This window comes from Strigops habroptila, chromosome 4 (genome assembly GCF_004027225.2).
Source record: "Strigops habroptila isolate Jane chromosome 4, bStrHab1.2.pri, whole genome shotgun sequence".
NCBI classification, from domain to species: domain Eukaryota; kingdom Metazoa; phylum Chordata; class Aves; order Psittaciformes; family Psittacidae; genus Strigops; species Strigops habroptila.
This window is the reverse complement of record NC_046358.1, coordinates 44,334,079-44,357,991: the sequence shown is the minus strand read 5'-3', so window position 1 is coordinate 44,357,991 and position 23,913 is coordinate 44,334,079.

The window sequence follows — 23,913 nt, the reverse complement described above, 5'->3', positions numbered from 1 at the left end:
CACGACTGAAAATTTAATACTAAACAGGGACCCACAAGTTCTCCTCTATCCCAGCTTGCTTTGTAGCAAAGCTGTGCTTCTTATTAAACCTAAGAGCTATTTCCTTCTGGAAATTCTGCTAGCTGCATGTAAACCTACTTGTACACCGAATTAGTACAACAAAACATCCATTATAGGACGTCACTTCCTTTCTCCAGAAAAAAAAAAAAGAAATAATGAAAGCTCTGCATAGATATTTGAGTTTCAAGGTAGGAGGGCAGCAGGTCTAAGCATTGCTATTAATATGAATACGCAGATTGGTTTTTGGAAGAATTTTGGTGGTGGGGTAAATTAGTTTAGATTTCACCTGACTATATTATCCCCAGTTGCTATGCTAAAAATGCAGCTAGAATGTAATGCCTGTTGGCAGTGTCAGACTTGAGATCCTGACACTGGTGTGGTATGGGTGTTTAGGCTTTTCTTTTCACAAGCACTATTTTCAGCCTGAGAGAAAGGGTTCAAGAAGTCACTGAATCTATAGATCCATTTTAGCAGAAAACAGGACAATGTGTTTGGGAGGTGGAGCACGAGTTCTCTAGATTACAGCATATTTCCTTTTAGTTAATCAAATAACAGCAAGCTCCAACAAGTGAACAGTCTTCAGCTTGTGCCTTGCTTTCTTAGACTGAAAAAAATGATCCACTTCAGTGTATATGTTTTCTAATATACTTTAACTACTTCTTTCGTATATACCCATATAACATGATTATGTTTCTGTCAAGACCTAAGTGGTGTGGATCGACAGCTATAGTAACCCACTAGAACAAAACTAACTAAAAGCTAAATTCACCCCCATGTCACTCATTGATGCCAGTGGGTGAAACAGACCCTTGTGACTGACAAATATAGCAGGCATATTCCACACTCCATTAAAAATAACAAATAAAGGTGGATAGGAAAGAAAAAAAGGCTTAGCCTGGTTTTGAATGACTTTCTTACCTTCCCTAAGGAAGATATTAAAAACATAAAGTTGCATGCAAGAGAAGTATTCATTAATATATTGGAATGATTTTCAAATGCTCAGGGGAAGGTCTGGTTCTTCCTTCTGTCGAACTGATGTAAATTTGAATGGCTTCCTTCAGTGGCAGTGGAATTACACCAGCTTTACACTCACGTAACAGGCAGCAGAATTTAACGCTTGGTGTACAGGATTGAAGCTTATCCTGAACGGGAAAGTAAGGCTGCTGTTCTTCCCAACAGAACAACTCAAAATTAATTTATAGCCCTTTATTTCTTTTTTATTTTTTTTTTAAGAGTGGCAGTAGCTGAGTTTTGAACTTGATGAGTAAATTAACTACTTACATGGGACAGAAAGAAAGATAAGCAACAACAGCACAGACCCAGATGATTCCTCTTAGACAAGAGAGATTATGGTTGCTTTTTCTGACAGCTGTGATTGCAGAACTTGCAAAATTATTTTGATAGAGATTTTAGGGATTTTTCTCCCAATTACCTTTCTTTATAAAGAATATTTTCATAATACTTAAAAGTGGTATCCTTTATTACAACTCTTATTACAGTAAAATCAGTGGAAGCCTGAGTGGTGGGTGTATTGTTGTGACACTTAAACTATTTGTAAATATTGCTCGGAGCTTTCTTAGCATATTTTAGCAAGGCAACATTACAGCAAAGTATAATTTATCACACATGATATATGCTGTATGCTTCAAAGACAATCACACTGAAAAACAGACTCATGAAAAAGAAGCCGTGAGTGTGTCTCACTTTCCAGTAACAGCATTTTTTTAGTCTCTGCGTTTGGGTGATTACTCTGTGTTCATGAAACCCACGGTGGTGGGCAAGGGGCCATTTTTGCTTTGCTTTCAATGCCCAGTACTAAACAGGCAGTGCCTTCGATTTCTCTTAGTTCTGCAGCTTACTCTTCCTTCTTCTTATTCTCTATAGTCAACAAGCTCCTCTGATTGCAAGACTGTAGCCACACCACCAGCGTGCTTTCATTACTTTCCCATCGCAGATATGAAAAGAATGCATTGTTTTACAGTAATATTACATTCAGTGAGGGCTTTGTTTAGGCTCATTTAAAATTATTCTACAAGACCATGTAAGAGAAGCTTTAAAAATGTAAGGAAAAACTCAGTGAACAACCTACCAGTCTGTATCAACTAGCTTGTAAAAAGAATGTAACCCCCTCCCTTACTACACTTTCTGAAAAATAGAATGTCCTAGCTGTCAGCCCTAATGCTAGTAAAAAACAACAACAACAAAAATATTCATAGTGCCCTGCTCTTTTTTTATAAGCATCTCCAATTTATAGTTTATGAAAGATGTCTTACTCACTTTCCATTTAACAGCATGATAGTAGAGTGATCTGTCCTTAATAGCTAACAGGGAGTTTGACCACTAGCTGACTGCTCAGTAAAGCCTTAACTACTATAGCAAGTAATCCCCAGACATTGATCATATATCATGTATAATGAAGCCTATTATACATGTATCATGTATAATATTCTTATTATAGTAATAAAGAATGATTTTGCGAAGTTGACTGCTGAAGTAGGTTGGCCATACCACAGGTAACTGTTACATGTTTCCACTGATATCATGCTGATAAGAAACATACATCTTGACTCTAGTTCTCAAAACCCATACTGTTTGAGGATATTCCAAAAGTTGATCCTATCTGGATTTTCTTAATTACCTGTTACATACACCAAGGAATGAATCTAAACATCTAAGTATATATCTATATATAAAAAGTCCACCATGTGTACTTTTTGTCTTTTAGTTTCTGGGTTTCAGTTTAGATTTCCTTCAAAAAAATTCCTACTATGGTCTATACCATCATTTTGGGGGGGGGGAGGTTAATTTTTGGGCTATTTATTTCAAGCAAAATATCTGACTGGCATTATGGAGATTTTCACCAAAAATGTGGATTGGAACATTTGACCCATTGGTAATAGGCTTTGTATTCTTGTCTTCTACTTTTGTAAATCCATACCTTTCTTTGGGTTTTTTTGGGGGTTTTGTTGTTGCTTTTTTTTTTTACCAAACACTTTGGTTAACAGAGAAGAGTAGAAATAATAATGTGACTCTGCAGAAATGTTTAGATTAGCAATTCTCAGGGGAAAAAACAAAAGCATCTGAAACCAGCAGAGATGCAAGTGGGTGAGAGGAATTCAGCTCAGCACATTACGATGTTAAATTAAGGCCATACCTTGCTCTCCCTGAAGTCAATTAAGTTGTAATCTTTCATCATCATATCATTTTACAGTCACAGAATGGTTTGCATTTCTTCCTACCATAAAAAAATAGATCTTGGATCATTATTATTATATGGACACACTGCACAAGGTATTACAATCCCTTTTCCAAATAAAACCTTCCACTCTCACAGTGCTCCGGGTTCTGACAGGCACCTTGCTACATACAGCAAATACAGAATAAAACCTGTGTGCAGAAGCTTGTATGTGGCTCAAACAGCATGTGTGTTAACTTAGGTGACAGTATGGAAGGCATAACTAAAGCAACTACTCTGCACAGGCCCCCTATACATATTCATTTTGGAGCAGTCAGTCCAGGGTGTCCTGATAGGCTGTTACACTACATTTCAAAGTAGTGATCAATAAATGAATTATAAATAAATAGACTACATATTTTTACTCTCGTTGAATATTCTAGTTGATTTCAGCAAATTAGTTGCAGCGTGTGAAAACTCCCACCAGGAAAAGATGTTTAACTGTTTTTACTTTTTTTATTGCAGTTTACTAAATCCAGACACGTTTCTCACACTGATGATTTACCAGAACTTCAATTTACCTCTGAATTTTATACATGCAAACCAAAAGGGACAGCAGGGTTCTACTTTTAGAATTTTAGCACCATTAAATATCAACTAAAATTACTACACTTGCAGAAAAGGAGGATAAAAACATAGCAAACTCCTACTCTTAAATATTGCTATATAGTCAGAACAGTAAATAAATACACTTTAAGATGTGGAAGTGTTTCCAATTAAAAAAATAATGTTTACTCTAGGAATATAATCACATTTTCTCTCAGTGAAATAAGGAATCTTGAAGAGAGATCAGATATCGCACAAACATCCTTAAATCCCCCACCTACCTCAGATAATACAAGTTCTTCAAAACAAGTTAATGTTTTCCACACCTTAATAATTGTGATTCTGAGTGTGAAAGCTGAAAGTTTATAAATGAGAAGCTGAAGATTTCATTTTATGAATTTTATTTTTATTTGTGAATTTTAGTTTTATCTCTAAATGCATGAAAAGAACGTTATCCGTACAGGACACATATTTTTATAAAGTAGAAACAAGAACTGTATGCTGTCTTAATTTTCAGCTTAAATTTACAGACATACTACATGGCAACAGTATTAAAGCAAAAAGGAGGGATACATTTTCCTATTCAATAAAAAGCCGTGGAAGTTGCATGGGGTAGAGTCTCTAGGAAATCCACTCTTTCTTTGAAAAAATGTCATTGGTGAGATAGAAGATTGGCACCACAATGAACAAAATATAGTGAGGGCTGATACGGACTGTCAGCTAGAATTTGGGTTAAGACACTGACTTTTGTCTGCATGGTGTCTACCTTCCAAAGAAGATGGAAGATGCAAAACTGCAAGTTTCCTCTCTCTGGTTAATGTGGTATATACAAGTGAATAATGTATAAGAAGATGTTCCCTTGATAATGTCACAATTATTCATTGTACAGCCATAAACTCAAATATTCACATTAACAGCTAGGTATTATTTTTCTTCTCTGAAATTAAGTGAGTGGCATCAGTGGTCATAAATGAGAGCATTCATCAAAGGCGTAGGCCATGGCAGAGGATTAAGTGAATGCTGATGAAGTGTCCAGATTCCCATAACTTGGAATGGGCTGCATTCAGCATTCCTTTATTATCCATCTGCCACATAACAAAAAGTCTCATATATTTAATGCAGGTTTGCCCTCGGCCACGTAATAGGATTAGGAATAATTTCTACAAATTTACAAAAACAAATCACATGGGACGGCTTAGAATTTGCTAATAATTTCTCCATAGCTGGGAGATCAAAGGGATGTAAGAGTCCAGAGCCAGGCGGTAGTTTGACCCTGGCCATGCTTTTTTAATGAAAGGGTTAATCTTCTCAGAGGTGACCATAGAGGAGCAAATAGTGTGACCAAACGCAGATTCAGGCCTCCAAAAATAGGAAGAAAATAGTCTGCAAAGTATGACAGCAAGAAAACATTTACAGAATAACAGTATATTTTATGTCTGGAAAAATAAAATAAAACAGCAAATCACAATGCATTGTTTTTAAGCAAAGTGTGGCTGGTGGGGGAGGGAGGCGTGCCATGCTGAGGAGGAGAAGCTTGCAGAGGAAACTGGAGATATTACTGTTTCTTTCTGAATAACAGAAAATAGGCTGAATGCCTTCAGTCTAAAAACACTCTCTGCTGTTGTCAGGTGGAAATTGTCTTCCCCAAATGTCTCCCAAAGTTTTGGTTGGTTTGCTGGTTTTCCCATATGCTTGGGGGTTTTTTGTCCTTTTTTTTTTTTTCCCCCCAGAGAAAAAGGCGCTGCAAACCCATGCTGCTTCAGGGGTGAGGTTTTGGGAAGATGCCCACAAGGGAAGTTGCCCCAAGTTGCCCAGTGAAGCTTTTTCAGAAATGTCCTTGGCTTGCTGCAAGTCATGGTTAAAAACTTTGGCTCCTTTATAGTCTGAAAGCAATTCCATCTCTCAAATTAAATCAAGCAGCCATATAAGAAAAGATGGGGGGCGGGTGGTGGTGGAAGGAAAGAAAATTAATGTATCAGGGTGTGTGGGTGCATATGTGTATATTCTTTTTTTTTCTCCTCTAGCAATCACTAAGCCTGTCTAAAAATTGTCACCTTCTTGTATTTCCTTTCCCACTCGGTAAACTGCAAAGGAAGTCAGTTAACATCAGCTAGATGTAGGTGACAGCTATTTTAATTTTGCATCATAAGTGGTTCTAATGACATTTAGAAATTATAGCACAATGGAGTGCTAGCTTTTTCAGTTTAATAGAAATCTTCTGATCATTCTCATTTTTGGTCCCTGACCTGTTGTAACAAGTTTGAATGCAATGCTCCATCTCTGCAGTTTACCTACTGGGCTACCCATTAAACAGCAGATCAAAGAGTCTGATTACAAGTAAATTAGTGAATAATATATTACACCTGCACAAAAGCCCATGCAGACATCTGAGTCTAAGTGAAGATACTATTTCTCGTGTTTCTCAGAAGAGAATTCTAGGCCAAAACTTTACTTCAGCCTCAAGATTAACTTCACATGAACCTATACGTCCCATCACACTCCTTCATTAAATAAGAAAGAAGGAGTAGTGATGACAGGGAAATGATGAAAAAAAAAATTACCAGGAAAGAATGGAACATTTCCAGACAGAGCATCTATATTTGAATATGGGGCCTGATGTGTACTCTGTACAAGAAAAAGACCAAAAGCTGAGTAGCTTTGAAAAGGGTCAGATTGATATCCCTGGGGAAAGAAAACTTATGTACTGTGTTGATTTCATCTTTCACACACAGAGACTCCTATCAAGATGGCTAGAAATGGAGGAAGCATTTTCAGGCGTTATTAGACAGTCCAGCTCTTTTCAGTCCTCTACCACAAGGAGATTTACAAGAAAGATGCCAATAAGTACCGAAAATTGGTATGCGTTCCATGAAGAAGGAACATTTATTTGGCAGCGTAAATTGGATGGAGGTCACCAGGTTTATTTCACACAGGTTACCAGTATTGCTACCAGTATGGACTGAACTTAAATGTGCTGTAGAGATAAAAGACCTTAAATTCCCTAATTATCCCCACATTCTCTTTTTATTTTATTCAGATGATGGTTCATTCCACTCTCATTAATTTTGAGTAATTCCAGTTAGAGATTGAAATCCAAACCAATTTTATTCTTTCATATGCAGAAGTGCAACTCAGCCTTCTGATACGAAACTGGTTTTTTGGGACTTCCTCAGTGTGTAGTGGTGTAAGTATCTTGACAATAAGTTTCAGGCAGGGCTTGAGGTTAATGTTTTGTGCACCACAATCTCAAGTTGTCAAGATGGTCATAACAAAAAAATAGCAACTGCTATTATCCATCACGGGTCAGAAACAGCAAATCTGAACAATTCCTGTTTCTTTAATGACAACACAGATCTGTGGATTCCCATGTGCATCAGAGAGACAAAATTTTTAAGTAATGGCACATAGATTTAGGGGGTATTTAGTCCATCTTTAGACCTCTAGCAGTTTAACATATTTTAGGCATCTGGCTTAATATGCTGTTGGTTGGCCATATCATTACTGAAAAGAGGTGGGTTCTTACTCCGAAACTTCCTTGGAAATTTTAAGTTGGCTACTCTTAACTGTCTTTCCTTTGTTGGCTGAGGGATTTCAGCTACCTAAACAAGGTAGTTGGGTTTGGGCTGTGTAAGAGGATTTAACACAGGATGGAGTATTCACCTGATAAGCTGTTTGAAGCAGAAATGGAGACATCTGATGCATAGCTCAAACTACACTGTTGGGATTCAGCATCTGATTAAGACCTTGTGTTTCCTCAACATCACGAGTGCTCAGAGTTCTTGGTTCCAGTGTTTTCTCAGCTGCATCTGGAAGCCAGTTTTGCCTTTCACCATCTTAAGTAGCTGCTCGTTTAATGGTCACTAAGGTTGACCTTGATGTGTCACAGTGCCACTCAGTGGAATAAAGAACAAGCCTTTTTAGGAAATCATACTGTGTGTTTACAAGCAGCTTCTTGACCTTAACCAAATGAACTGGAGAGCAGCAGATAGCAATCTATTGTGCAAATTCTACTATTCTTCATGCCAGACCTTCGAGTGCTATACTGCCCTCAAATGTAAGGTCATATCCCTGCCCTACACCTAAGGAACAACAGAGATTTTCATGGATGTTCAGAAATACATGGTGCCCCTGTTATAATCAGGACTGTACCCTGCCCTGCCGTGCAGACAAACCCAAAGGAGAAAACTGCATTCACATCAGGAGTTCAATGGGTGAGACAAATTCCACCAAATTTTATTGGTTCTGAAGGATCTTCTAAAAGCACAGGCAAAGCTTAAGAAGAAAGTGACTTGCTAGCTTCCCTCATGAGGTCACATACCACCTGATAATATTTTCTTCTTACTCCATTGAATTGACAAATGGCTTTATCAGCATTTCTAAGTAATCGCTTTAAGGAAGGGAAAAGGGGCCTAACACTGCGTGAGAACTAATTCTTGGTCAGGTAAGAATTCTGTATTTTCATTGAATGTTGGAAACGTACATGGGAAATAATGCCATCTCTCCTCAATACAATTTGTTTGCACAGCGAAGTGAATTGGAGATAGGAATACCAAGAAGTACCTTTCAGCATCAGTATCCGAAAGCACAGCAGACCAGTCCTTCTGCACCTCAGTACTTTTTCTCCCTATATTTCCATGGGAAGACTACTAAGATATCTAATAATATCTTATCTGCCACATCACTACCAAAGCCCTAAGACATTGTTACTTAACTCACGGACATCACAGATGCATAGGAAATAAATAAGGGTAAAGAAAATCAATTTGGTAAAAAATGTTTAGAAACATCTTTCAAGAAAAGTTGTGTGAGCATCAGCCAAACTTATAACTAATAGGTAGACAATTTTGAGACATGTAATTTGCATAATGAGGATGAAAACAAGGAAGAAGATTTAAACATAATTTCATTACCATTTCATCATGAAGACATTCCCAGAACCTCAGTACTGTACGCAACAGCAACAGGTTTACAACACAGAAAATCTAGATGTTACAAAGAACAACTAATGGGAGGAACAAACATTTCATCTTTAGGTTACCAATTCAAATCCAGACTCAAGTTCCTTAGAAGTCATTAAGATCTGGCAGCTGTCAGTCTATAGGCTACAGGACAACAATTTACATAAAAACTCCTGACAGAGCTTAGAGAAAAATTGAGTAGTCCCTCTCTTCTCAAGGTATTCTCTGAACAGAGAGCTAGAGTTTCTTCATCCTTCAATCATGAGTCAAAACCACGTTTCTAAAATTAAAAGTAAAGAACAAATAACTTCAAAGATAAGCCTTGTCAAAGACACTGTTCAGTTATGGACACTTGACTCTAAGTCTTAATGAGACTTGCCAATATAATTTAATACTATCAATTGGTTTAAGAAATGTCTTTCTACAAACTCTGCTTATTATCTAAGATAGCTCATACTTCTTTAGGGTACAAGTAGAAATGAAGATGCAAAACTAGTACAAGGTTAACAGGACAAGTAACCAGGACTAGTAACTAGTAACCAATGACATTACCTTCAGGACATTTTTGGCAAGGGAGCAGGATTCCCCTCACCTTGATGCTGGTATACCAAGGCTTTCTCTTATAGCCACTAACTCTACAATCATGCCAAATAGCAATAAAATTCATATGGCAGTGTATGCAGCTTATTGCTCACAATTCCCTTTTGTTAGCTTTACCCAATACTGTGCTGAAAGCACTTTTTCTTGTTAGTTCACATTTTCAACACATCCAGTTTTGAATTCTCAATTTAATCCTATTAGTCCAATTTAATTTACTTAAACCCCTTTTTAACAGTTTTCAGACTGAATAATAAAAATTGAGGTATCAAAAGCAGTACTTTGCAACATCTTGGCTTATGGTAGTTGGACAATAAAGAACTACGAAACAGAAGATTTTCTCTACTGGAGAAGTTTAACAGCAGAGCAATCGTTGTCCAATACCATTGTGAGCTTTACCACTCCTATTTTGCCATGATGTTTTACATTTTTGCATAAAGTGAAAACTGTCTGCACCTCACGAATATGGTGCAGTATACCACTTCATTAACTGCACAAACTACAGCCCCGTAGTGTTTCACTGCACAAGGCCATGCTCTCTGGTCATCTGCTTGGGAAGGCTGAGAGCTGCAAAAAGCATGTCAGAGAGAAAAATACAATCAATGCATAAAACGCTGCCTAGCCAGTAACTCTAGGTCATCTTCTGCAAACTTGGATGCCTTAAATTAAAGTAGCCAGTGGGCATAAATATGGGTAATTCCCACGAGTCCAGTCTCCATTTTACTGGTTAATGGAGCAACTGCAACATACGCACGTGCAATGTTCTAATTGTTAATGGGTCAGCTAAAGCTTTTACAAACTCACCCTGTACTGTGTTGGGGTAGTTTTGCTCAGTGCTTCCAGTTATTGGACTGTGGGGCAGAGCAAGGCAGGCAGGATTTCCACACTTTAGCTTGGTTCTGAGAGCAGAAGAGTTCACTAGTTTTATCCTTGTGTGGTACAAGAACAGCAATACAACTTCTAGTGACAAGCTGCCCCTGGAAGTAACACAGAGTTTTCCACATAGTATCACACCTGATCTAATAAAATCCTGCAAAACTAAGTTGTGTCTGCAATTCTAACACCATCTGCAAGGTAGATAATCCAACCACTGTTAATTAAGAGTTAATAACACTGAAAGCCTTTAAAAGGCTGATTACACTTATGTTGGATTTTAAAACTGCCAAAATGCCTTGGGAGCATAAGTCTCACTGATCATTTAGCTCCCTGTTTTTGTAGCAGTGTTTGACTGGTATGTGCAGGCGGATCAGATCAAACCCCCACTGTTATGTCAGAAAAGAAAGCATTAACTGGCATCAGTGGAGGCATGAGGAGACACTATCACAGCAGAGCTGAGTGCACTGCTTCTCCTCTGACATCAAACTTACTCTGGCTTTACACTGACTACACTGAAGTTCTTCCAGTGGCATACCAATACGAGGAATACGATGACCTGGAACCACTCAAATTATGCAAATTAGTTGGAAACAATAACATGGGGAGAAAAATCCAATTTGAAGACAACACTAGACCCTGCATTTTTATCTCATGGGTGGCTTAAGTATGGCTGGTCATCTATTTCTTTGATAGCTCGTTATCTAGGTCCTCTCATATCTGGCAGCTGTACTGCAGCTTTTGGCACAGACTGAAGCCTTTGTGGTATTTCAGCCACTCTAGCAAATTCACATTTTCAATAATAAATAATGTACCCCTATAAAGTCACCTGAATACCCTGAGAGAATTATAGCCTTTATTATGTACAATTGGGGGTATATTAATCCTTACATTGAAAGATTTTTTTAGTGACCTGTCGGAAAGTTAGATAAATTATCAGAAATAGCAAAGTAAAATTACACTAAATGTCCTTTAGTAGAACCACTGAAATGACCTCTGCAAAATATGGGATTGTTTAGTTAGAAGAAGAGAATCCAGGGACAGACATGATCATTTTTTGTGGCATAGCTCTGAGGCTGATTACTTGATTCAAGTGACCAATCTGGGAACTGTGAACCTCTGGACAGTCATTTTCTTGCTATCAGTAGTGGATGTTTTAACCTACTCACCTATTAATCTACCATGTATTTTCACTTGATCTATGGAACTTTCCTTATAAATAACATTTGGTATAACGGTACCTTTACTCATTCAAAACAAATTCTTTGCCTAAATCCATGTGAACACATGGGAAATGGTTTCTGAGCAACAGAAATAAAAGAGGAGGTGGGGAGGAAGCTCGTTTAACACAAATATTGCAATATAATTGAAATTATGTTAAAAAAATTAAATGACTTTTTGTGAACTTGTTTAAAAGGATCAGAAATGTGTTTGAGCTGTACAAGATTAACCTTTACTCATTTGGGAAAATGCAGACTTCAACAGCAATCCTCTGCAGTGGTTGTACTTGCTAAAAGTTTAAAACAGTAATTTTTTCCCAAGAAAGGTCATCTTGAGCTAAAATGTCAAATAAATTATTTAGATTACTGAATTAGAAAAGTGAGGATCTGACAGGCTGAATTTTTTATGCACATTAGCCACAGTCAGGGTCTCTATATGCTCTTTCTATTAAGTGCATCCCCTCTTCCCTTATTAAAAATCTCTCCCTTTATTCCAATATATTTTCCTTAAGATCTTAGCATCTAAATAGCTGGTCCAATTTGCTTCTTACTCGTACAAAACACGAAGCACTTTATTTGACTCTTGCTTAGCATTTTTCCAGTATAAAACTGATGTAAGAAAGATAATATTGCCACTAGTTGTAGGGGAAATTAAGTGACCAAAAATTCATCTTTAAAGCCTCCATGTAGCTAATAAATCCTAGATTCTAGCAGAAGAAATTTCTAAGGAGAAGGAATATTTTGAAGGATGGAAAATTAAAAGGATTTAAATGGAAAGGGAATAACTTTCAAGCAGGTACTACTCTCATGGTTATGTCCTAGAGTTTTTATAGGACAAAATACAGCTATGAGTAATCACTAGAAAATTGAAGAAAGTCATCTTCATATGTAGCTGCTCGCACACAGGTTTTACCCCACAAGTTCACATCTGCATTTCCTATTCTTTCTCACATTCATAAATACTACTGATAATTATACAAGGCAGCACAAGAGCCTCTGTCCAAACATGATGCCATATGATTCAGTCAAACGACAACAGTAGTAAAACTTCCCACTTCATTTTCCAAAACCAATATTTGCTCAGCACTGGAGAGGTCATTCTATAAAACAGTTCTACACAGATAATAAGCCCCTCCTAATTCGACTTCTACTGTGATTTTTTTCCCCACAGACTATGTGCACTGTGGAGCAAATTAAGTTCTCAGCCTGAGTAGCCAGTCCAAATGCTGGAGGTGCGGGGCATGACAAAAGGGGAGAAGCTTTCAACTTACCAGCAAAAATACCCTCTCTCTGGCTTTTCAAAGTCCAACACATATGGTGCCTAACCTCAGCCCTCACTCTGCTGATATCCAAATACTCCTCAGTAGTATAGTGTCATAGCAGGTTTCCTTGTAAGCCTTAGAGAGCATGCAGATAAGGTATGTAACTGTGTAAATGTAAAGGCAGAGCAGCTGCATGGGAACCCACAAGGCAGTGGGCCTCAGCAGTGATCTGCTAAGGGCTCTTGCCTTATTCCTTTCCTAAGACCCAAGCCCACCTTATATCAGTGCATAGGGAAGAGCACTAGCAAAGCACGGCTGCACATCCTGGAAAAAACTGACAGAACAATGCTCATCCTAGTGACATCAGAAATGCAGGTGATACAAGTGCTTGTGAGAGTAATTTCATTGTGTACAATTGCACGTAGTCAAAAACCCCTTAAACAAGATGATGGCAGAAAGACCTGCCCTTACGCACTTATTCCTTTCCTGCCTTTTTTTTTTTCCCCGAAACACCTGAAATTTTTGTGGTTCTTTTGCATATAAAACATCTGGCACATGCAGGACAAACTTCCTATCACCCTAACCTGAGGTTTTAACTGTTTTAACTTTCTGTCTTGCAGCTGCACCAAAAGTACTTAGTCATTTGTGCATCACTGAGAAGAGGGATTTAGTGGTAAGACAACCATAGACCTTACTCCTTGGTGATTCCTTCAACAGGGCAAATCCCACAGAGAACCAGCATTAATCGAGCATGACGATGTGAAGAATAGAGTCCTAACTGTTAACATTTCTGTTGTCAAGCCAGGTATTATGCTATGATAAAGAAAAAGAAATATTAAAAGAATTGTGGAAAGCTCTCTGGAATTAAGTTTCTTCATGCTGTATTACTGTAAAGGCCATTAATACTTCTGCCACTCGGGGGCCTTTCATCTTTCCTGCTATGACTTCTTTTCTGGACTTGATCATAATCTACCTTTGTCAGGTCAAGAAAGTAGAAGTTTTAATTTGTTATATAGTGTAAAATACTCAAGGATCCTTTAAAGGTCTAAATTTAGGCAGAAACAGTTTGTTTTTGAAAATGTTTGTACCCTTCACTCACCTCTGATTGCAATGTGAGGCAAGACACGCTGGGGAAAATGAAAAGAATATATTGGCTTTTAACTTGAATTTGCAAATTAACAAGCTGAAGAAAGTTCTTCAAAAGTTCTTTAAAAAGTACAGCAAGTTGAAAAATTGAATTTTGAAAATATGAGATAGGCCAGTAAATAACCTTCCCAAAGGTTTTCACAAGCAGCTTGGACATATTTTGACATCATAGCTTTTGATGATGTTTGCTGTGTGAAATACTCATGATTTGTAGAGTTTAATTTGTCAGATGTTTTACAAGGGAAAATGCTTCAATGGCAAAGTGTTCATCATATATGATACAAATGTTTTTGGACCATGATCATTAGTACAATCGAAATAAAGATACTTTTTTTCACTGCTTTTTACTTTTTTTTCCCTTTTCAAAATATTTTTTCATTTCTAAGCTGATTGTGGATATGCTCTGATCTACAATATTTGAGACTATTTCTTCCCTTCCTCCTTTCAGTGATTTCTATGCTTTTTTATGCTAACATTGTAAGCCTAAAATGATTCAGCAAACTTTGAGAGGTCATACTGACAGAAGCCCTGTGATAGAAATCTATTTTAACCTACATTTCAGTGCAGTGCAACACTGACAAAGCAGCTCACTAATTGTTTTCAGGAGAAGCTTTTTGTCCCAAAATGTGTCTCAATTCCATCTATGTAACAAGGCTGTTTTCAAAGACACTGAATAGATCAAACTGTGACCAGGTTTATTGACTCTAACCAAGATGGTAATTCTTGCTCTAAGGAAAAATCTGCCTAAGAGAACTGTCTTGATAGATTATTTTATTTTGCTTCAAAGATTTAAATTAAACTAGTACCAAAGTTCTGTGTGTCAGTCCTCTGAATTCCTTTTCAAATTAACACTGAAAAGAAAAGCCATCCATCCATATATATGTAAATACGCAAAGCCAGCTGGAAACAGTGACATTATCCACGGGTTTCTGTGGGCTTGCCATAGAAATGTATGGGAAACTCTTCTAATATTTTCAAGCTTGTATGATATTTTTGAAATAGGTGAGAGAAAGCAGCATCATTCCACGAAAAAAAGGAAGAGCATTTACCAATCGGAACACAGGCAGATGTCACTGATAGCAGATGGTTTTAAAACTCGCGTTTTAAGAGAGCAGCTGCCTGACTGTGTTATATTTAAAAGGGCTACCCTTGATTGGAATATTGGATTAAATGCTTTTGTGAGAGGGCAGTTTTAACTACAAAAATATCAAAAAAGACTGGACAGATGCAAAATCAGATATTGGTTCTATTGCATTCTTTCCAAAGCTTTATAAGATAAAATATCAAAAAGATAGAAAGATTATTTGTGTCAAAGTTTGTAGAAAGAGGAGAGACGTAGTTGCTCTGAGTATTTTTAGGTGCTAAGTCCATATGGCTCCGTGATGATGCTATCTTAATTCAAGGATATTCTAGGACTGTTTAAAAAAAAAGATGGAGAATGTTAAGGAGGAAGTCCTCACTGAAGCCTTTTCCAGTCATACAAAGAAGAGAAAGAGAAATGCAAAATCCCTCCTGCAAATGGAATAATCCCATCCAATAGTAGAGGTTGTGGACTGACTGGCAATGCAGCTGGTCTGCAGTGTGGGGCCTCAGGCAGATATTAGACATTAACCTGGACATTAGACAAAGATGTGCCTTTGAGGTGATACTACTAGCCACCAAGAAGTTTTCATTGGCAAGAAGGTAGCAGGCCAAAGGAAATTATAATTCCCTTCTGCCTGGAACTCATGAGGCTGCACCTGGAGTGCTGTGTCCTGTGTTGTTCCTCCGAGAAGCAGGAGAGAGTCCAGCAGAAAGCCACCAAGATAGGTATGGGACTGAAGTACATGATATATACACATAATATTATTTGTATAGATATACATGGAAGCTGATGGCATTTGGTTTGCTCAGCTTGCAGGTGAGAAGGCTGATGGGGTTCTGTTTGCAGTCATTTGTACCTAAAGTGGGGGTATGAAGAACAAGGAGCAAAACTTTTCCCAGAGCTATGCATGGAAAGATAAATTGCAACGACTGGAAGCAGCAGCAAGAGGAATTCAGATTGGGTATCAGGTAAAGAAAAAAAAGCAATCCCCCAAGGAGAGAAATTAAGCACTAGAATAGTTTGTATAGACTGTATACAGAGGCTCATCAACCCCCATTCCCCCGTCCTTGGGGATGTTCAAAACCTGAACACAAAAGCCCCTGAATAATCTCATTTAACTATGAAGGTAGCTCCTACTCAGTAGGAAGTTAGACTAGGTGACTTCCAGAAATCCCTTCCAGCAAGGTTTAAAAAGACAGAAATATTTTCTCTGCTGATCTAATGATTAGAGATATCAGGCTAGTGACTAGAGTAGGTTGGGACAATTGTAAAAGTTGTGATTCATCAAAACCAAAACTGCTTTCTTGGTCCCACCATGGACTTGCCTTTTCAGATCAGAAGGACCTACCATTAGAAAAGTCATATTAAAATCGTTGATCTTCAGTTTACCAGGTGATGATTTTAACCTCTAGCTGGGCCTACAATTTCTTACTTGCCTTCTGTCCTTGAATAATTTTTAACACTTTCCTTTAAAAAAAAAAAAAAAAATCTAAAAAAATTCTCACCATGTCACAAAACAAAATTCCTACCTACATGACTTTGACATTTGACTATAATGAACTATTGTTAATAAACATAATAAATCTTTAACTCAAACAGATAGCTTTGGGTATCCAAAGCAAGTCTTCCACATAGCTCCAGCAAGACTCCTTTGGGGAGTATGCAAAAAAAAGTAGGACCAGATTTTATGAACCATCAGAAGTGGAATTGAGTGCTTAAACGTAACTGCAATAAATTTAACAAGTGCTTCAGTGTTGTCCTACAAAACAATGATATTCCAATGGAAAAACCAGTAGTGAACTGGTGCTGCTATTGCAATTCGGAATATTTTCTTCATTTCATCACTTGAAATTTACTGTATTTTCAAAATGAAATTCCAGAGGTTTTTTAAATCTGTACTCAGAAACCTAAAATTTTGTAAACTCAGACGTTTATGTCAGAATTCTTTATGTTGTACTCTGTGTGGTCAGATTATTCAAATACCTGTAGATCAGCAAGGAAAGTCAATGCCTATTCAGCTTGCAATGTCAACATTTTAGTGCCTAAAAATGCATGTCAGCCAAAGAAAAAGCATGTTTGTAGTCTTTATAGATTACTACTAACAAAAATCAAAATACATGGAAGTATCTGGCTTTGGTTTCCCAGGATCTGGCATGGTATATCAGTCAACAACTTGTTCTGTGATTTGTATTTTTCAGCAGAGAATGGACCTTATTTTGAAGAACATTACAGCTATATTTTAGTAAAATACTCACATGCATTCGTGCAGGCATATTTAACATATGATGTAGACACATGTTCTTCATCTCTAAAAAAATCCCTATAGTCCTTTTGAACTTTGCTCTGGAGGTAAGAATTTGGCCTCTGTTTTTGTCTCTGTTTCTTGCTTACAATTATAATCATAATTAAATCGCTACCTAGATAGATCCCCTGTAAGTGAACATATCCCTTACATTTTTCTGTTAAATGGTTAATACATTTCTGAACACAGACATGAGTCCCTAACATCCAGTTAGCTGTATAAACCTCTTACACAGCTTGGCTGGCATATAACTTGAACAATGGATTTTGAATTCTACATAATTTTATTTTTTTTTCCCAGAGGCTAATTAAAATCAATTCCATGGCATTTCTCTGCTGTTAGAAAAGATGCCACGGGTAGATGTTTCAATCATTAGCAATATGGTGCTGCTGGATTAAAAACAAATTTTCAAATAACATAGCAATGACAGTTAGTCTATGATAATCCATGCAACTGTTACTGAACAAAACCTGTTCTGCCTCTATACCTGAATATCAGTTGACTGCATCTGAAAACCGAGATATCAAAAAGCAGTATTTTTGTTATATTTTAAAAATATGGTTTATTGTAGCTATGTAAATTTAATATATTTTTAATTTCACAGAGGACTTAGAATTTATAAGTATGGGCTTTCATAATTATTATAAATATAAAATATTTTACAATTTAATTCTAGCAGTAATATATTCTCATTCACTTTGGTTACATCTAGAGTCACTCCGCCTTTGTTTAAACGTAGCTTGCATGTTTAGCCCTCAAATGTTTTAAGTAAGGCTGACTAACCCAAATTCTACTTTTACTTTATATAATATAAGCCTAGTCTGAGATCAGTATCAAAACATTCCTGAAAGCCTACAGAGTCCAATTTAAAATCATTTGGCCCAGTGGAACTGAAATCCTTTCTTCATTGAAGGTCAATGTGATTTTTCACTGAAGCGAGGATTTTACTTCAGAAGTTGAAGAAACGGTGATGTCAATTAAAAAAGAGTAAGGAAGAAGATTTTAAGAAGTATTTTGGAGAGAAGCAGCATCATTAGAAGAGAGTATTTATAATTGAAAAAGAGTCAGTGCAGCACAGACATCACAGCCTAAACTCTTTTTCCCTTTGTGTCTTATTTCACAGTAGGGTTGCTGTTCACCTAGCCTTTGGGAAGGGGCTATCATTAAATTTCATGTGAAATTATTGTAGTTAGAAGTACACAGCTGAAACAGAATCTTATTATTTCTGAGTTAAACAACTGTAAATGTAATTGATGTACACGTAGAAGTTAAAGCCTTTGTTCTGACTGATTTGGCACAGGAACTTGCACCTGAGTCCTTGACCTAACCAGTCAGGTTACTGGATTATTGGATATTATGGAGGTGTTGCATCTTATTCCCACCTATTGGACACAGTAAACCTTCTCAAACAAATTGTAATTAAATCTGATGGATTTCCATAATCTCTACTTTAGCTACCTCAGTGTTTTTCTTCAAAAATAAAAATATTATCAGGTGAATAATAACTAGCTCTTTTACTAAAAACATTCTGATAAAACATTTTTGATAAAAACCTATCTACTATTCTTCCCCCAACCTGTTTTTCACTGTCTATTAAATTTTGTAGTATCTATATTAATGAATTACATGAAGAATATACAGCTTTTCCTAAAAAAAAAAATGAAAGAGAAAAATTTTAGAAAAATATATCAAATTATTTAGGTACATGTAAGATTGTTGTGGCTTAAACCATGACAAAGGTGTCAGAGAAAGCATATGTGAGACAAACCCGTGGATGTTACTGATGTCCTTTCTTAAATGGTCAGTCGACCCCCTCTAATCTGATAGACATGGCCCTTATAGAATAGGATCAATTTCATAGTGTAATTTCCTAAATGAATTATGAGAGACTGTGTCAAAAGCATTGCTAAAATGAAGTCAGGTGACAACCACTGCTCCGTCCTCATCAGCAATCAGCTGGTCAAGCATTTACCACTGGTAAATCCATGTTGGCTCTTCCAAATCACCTTGTCTTTCACATTCATGGCAACAAGTTCCATGAGGGCCTATTTCATAATGTGTTCAGGGACTGACTTGAGTCTGGCTGGCCTGTTTCCCCGATCTTCTCTTTGAGAGATGAGTACATATATGTGCTTTTCCAGTCATTCAGGTCTTGACCTTGCAAGCGACTTTTCAGTGCTGCCAGTCAACTCTTTCAACACTCGCAGGGGACCTTATGGAACCACCAAGTCCCATAAACTTGCACATGTCCCACAGGTACAGATGACTCTTGACTCCCTTCTTCACTCAGTGGTTCACTGTTTGCTTTGTTGTTGCTCCTTGACATTGAAACTTGGGGGCTAAATTTATCCATGAACACCAAGGCACAGAAAACTTTCAGTATTTCAGCTTTTTCTGTATCATATTTAATTAACCCATCAGCTTGTACTAACTTGGTAAGCAGTGGACCTACACCTTGTACTCCTGCTTGCTGCTCACATACTTATGCCTCTCTTGTTATTCCTGGCATCTTTTGCCAGTTCGAACTCCAGCTGTGCTTTTGCCTCCTCCGCATCTCCAAGCAATATTTCTATGTTCCTCTCTGGAAGTCTGGCCCAGAGTCACCTCTCAATACCTTATACTGGTATCCAGAATTGATACCTGTCTTTGATTCCTCATATTTTTAAAAATGTTAATTATGAGTAAAATAGACAGTAAGTCTCAATGCGCAAAATTCAGAACAGCAACAGGTGAGTTACTGCTGTGGCACCTGATCTGCTAGATTCTTTCCTGAGGATTTGCAAAACTGTTTATGAATTATTTTGGCACTGTCAGCAAAATTGAAAGGGAACACCTTGAATCATTATAGAGGTGTGTTTCAAAGTTTTATATAGAAAATTTTATCATCAGTTCATGGTTGATCAAGCTGCTGCTACACAAGATTTCATATGCACACAGGGGCTGTGTGTGCTTGTGTATAGAAAATGAATATATCTATATATAGTACAGGCTATAGGCATAATCCTAGGAGAGAATTTTTATATAGGCATCTTTGAAGAGACAGCATGAAAAGAAGCAAATAGAGGCATTTGATGTGGGCTGGCGAGGAACACAGAGAAGTGTGCTCTGTGAAATGTGCACGTGCACATGGAAAGCATGCATTTGTTAGGGACAAAAGTGCATATGCCTGAAGACATTTATAGAGAAGAGTATTTTTGTAGTGCACACATCTGTGTGAGGGATTGGGCATGGAGTTATAATCCTGTTTATGTACAGATAAAAGGAGAATATTTGTGTATAGACGAGAAGAGTGGTTATAAGTGAGGTGATATCAGTGTTCACTCCGCATACATATTCACAATGTATGGATCTAAAATTTTAATTGGAAGGATGTATCTGTAAGAAGCTTGGATTGGTGGAAAAGTGGGAAAACAAAGTAAAAAGAAGAGAAGGGAAATGAAATAAAAGTAATAAACTGCACACTAAGATATAATAAGGAATTCCTTATGTTGCCTTGATAAAATTTTTTACGCTTTCAGTGTAACACTTGGAAAAGTGTCATTATTTTCTCTATTGATATCAACTAAGTTTAGTCAGTAGTGGTGTGCCCAGCAGGACAAAACCCACAGTGGTTATGTTATTTTTCTTATTATTTACTTTAAATGTTTTTAAACAGTAGCCCCACTTTGCCAAACAATTCTTTTCCAAAGATCTCCCAGTTCTGAAGAAAATCTTCAGGGCTAGAAGAGTGGGTACATTTTTCTTTTTTGTGCATTTCCTTGTAAAAAACTTACTCTGTAATAGACCTGTACTATTAAATAGCTTGCTGCACTGATTATTACTTCTGCTTTGAGTGGCATTTCCCACCCTACCAATCATTATCTAAACAGACTTTGCTGCTAATTTCCTGGAAGATTCAAATGCTCCTATTTCAAGGTCATCTCAAAGGATAGTTTAAAGAGCTTTTTCTGTAAAATATGTATATTTACAAGAGTACGCATAAATGGTCACCAGGGAAGATAAGCTATCAGAGAGTAAAGAGATGTCTTTCCTTATACAGTTCACACACCACTGAAGCAGATAAAATTGGTTTTGTACCCAGCCTATGAATACACTGTTAGGAACTCTGTCCTGAAAATTGATCTACTCAGATAAAATTCAATGCATCTCTTTTCATAAATATCTAACTGTGGCATCAAAATTCTACTGCTCTTGCCTGAATAACCATCTACTATAGTTCCAGCAGGTAGTGGAGTGACTTCACTCATGTGCTCAAGAGACATAGGAGAGGCTGCATCCGCAGGTAATTAGAGCATTAGTTTTAGCACGCAAAGATGTGAGTCCAATTTTACAGTTATTAAAGTCAGATGCATGACTGACTATGAAATGTTAAGATTAAATCTGTGTTTATTTTTAATAACAAAAACATCCAGTACTCATTAACTTGTCTTTTTTCAAGTCCCTCTATGCAGCTTTGTATTCCTTATCTTGTCTTTCCTGTCCCTCCTAATGCATAATACCAGCACACTATTCTGCTTTAGAAACAAGCAGAACTGTAACATTACCCAGGCTCACTTTTCCTCTGCTAGTTTCCTCTGATAGTTTACTCCATGCTCTACTTGTACAAGTTTCACTTCAGCATCATATGAAATTCTTACATGGGCATAAAGGTGTGTATGTGCTTTAGTGTTCTTAAAATATACGGTCAGCTCAGTAACATGCAAAATCAGTTGTGGGCATGAGCAAGTACATAAGGACTATTCACAGCTGGAAAGTGCTCAGAACCTTATTAACTAGCACACAGCAGCAATTTTATTGTATTATTGGAAAAAATGAAATCACATTGCAGTGGCTGTCATGTGGCAGCTCCTACAATTTTCCCTTAGAGCTACCATTCGCTTTTCTTCACATTATGCTTTATGCAATAAACTCCTAAAGTAAAAAACAAATATGTAGGAAACTGGAAAATATATTTGGCTCAAGCCAGTTGGTGCTACAATCAATAGCTAAAAGTCCTGCTGACTTAAACAGTAAATTAATCCAGGCCCTTTATTTCACAAGAATGTGTAATAGATGTGATCTATGTGATGAAGGTGACTAAAAATCTCCATTTATATGTAGCCTATTATCCTATAAACAGCCAAGGTACAACATGTTCCTTTACAAGAAACCCTCACTATTTCACTTTTGCTTTATTTTTTACAGTGCTGCAAGAAAAACAGAAATTAAAATACATTTTAAATTGCATTTTGTTTTTAGCTAGTGGACATCTGTTGGCAAAAGACAAGTAAAGTGAAAGTGCCTGAGTCTAGAGCAAAGAATGTGATGTGCTGTAATGATGGTATAGTTAATAATTTGCTGAAAAAAATCTATGGGAAACTCACTCAAGCCAATTCTCGTCTCACACCACTTGAGGAATTATCTTACTGGAAGTCCTGAAGAAGAATAGAGCTTTAAGAACACACACCTACATGGATGCTTGGGAAGGGTCAATTCAGTCCTCTACGCATCTGAGGGAACCTGTGTGAGGAATGAAAGGGTGGTTCCATGGTCCTCTTATTTATAGTGTACTGGGTTTGAGATAGGTGGTATAAAAAGAAATGATAGCTATAATTGCCTTTCTGATACGTAAAATGTTAGAAGCCTAGAAGCACAGAGGAAGAAGCCATATGGACACACAGCTCCTACTCCTCCTTCAGAGACATAGGGAGTACCGCTACAAAACTACTCACAAATGTCTAGAATGGCAGAAGAGATGGCTCACACTGGTTCTAGCCTTCCACTCCTATAGGAAGTATAACTCTATATTTTATATTTTCACCCACAGTATTTCATTGTGAGCTTTGCAATTAATGAAAGCTAGTGCTTGATATGAAGTCTTATTTATGTAGGATGTTCTTGTTGCAAGGGCAAAGTATTTCAGTAGGTATAAAACATTGTCAACCACACTTTGCCTGTGGGTATATTCTGCTTTCTTCAACTTATGGTGAGGCACCATTCCACTTCCTTCACCACCATACCAATTAAAATTTCTGCCTAAATGTAGAAGAGCTCAAAATATGACATTTTATTATATCATGTTTAAAAAATCAGTATTTGGAAAGTGCAGTCTGTAATCCTGATGAAAGTGCATGGTAGCCATGGGGTTTTTTTCAAAGGGTGATTTGTCTGTTAATATGATGTGGAAAACACCTATTATGACCATCATCTCATTCTCACTATGAAACATATCAGTGTCGACTTTCAAAATATCTTTCCTTCATTTGACTGATTTTGAAAGACGATTCCTTTAGAACACTGATTTCAACTTCTAAATTACTTGTATGCATTACTATTCCATTTAAAGCTTTGCATTAAAGGCCACCCTCTTTTCAAGAGGTCGATTCAAAAGTATGACAGAATCAGGTTCTTACTTAGCACATACACAGAAATATTTGTGTCCCTAGGAAAGCAAAAGAGAAATCAATCCTTGAAAGCATAGATATTTTTCTCTTTGATCAGTGTTTCAATGGCAGTTTGAAATGCTTATTGGGAAAGATATTAAAATTCAAGCTTTTTTAATCTGAATAATTATATTAATTTTAGCACCTTTTAAAAACACTTGCCTTCTTGTAAGAAATTGTTTAGACATTTCCGTTCGCTGCTTTGTTG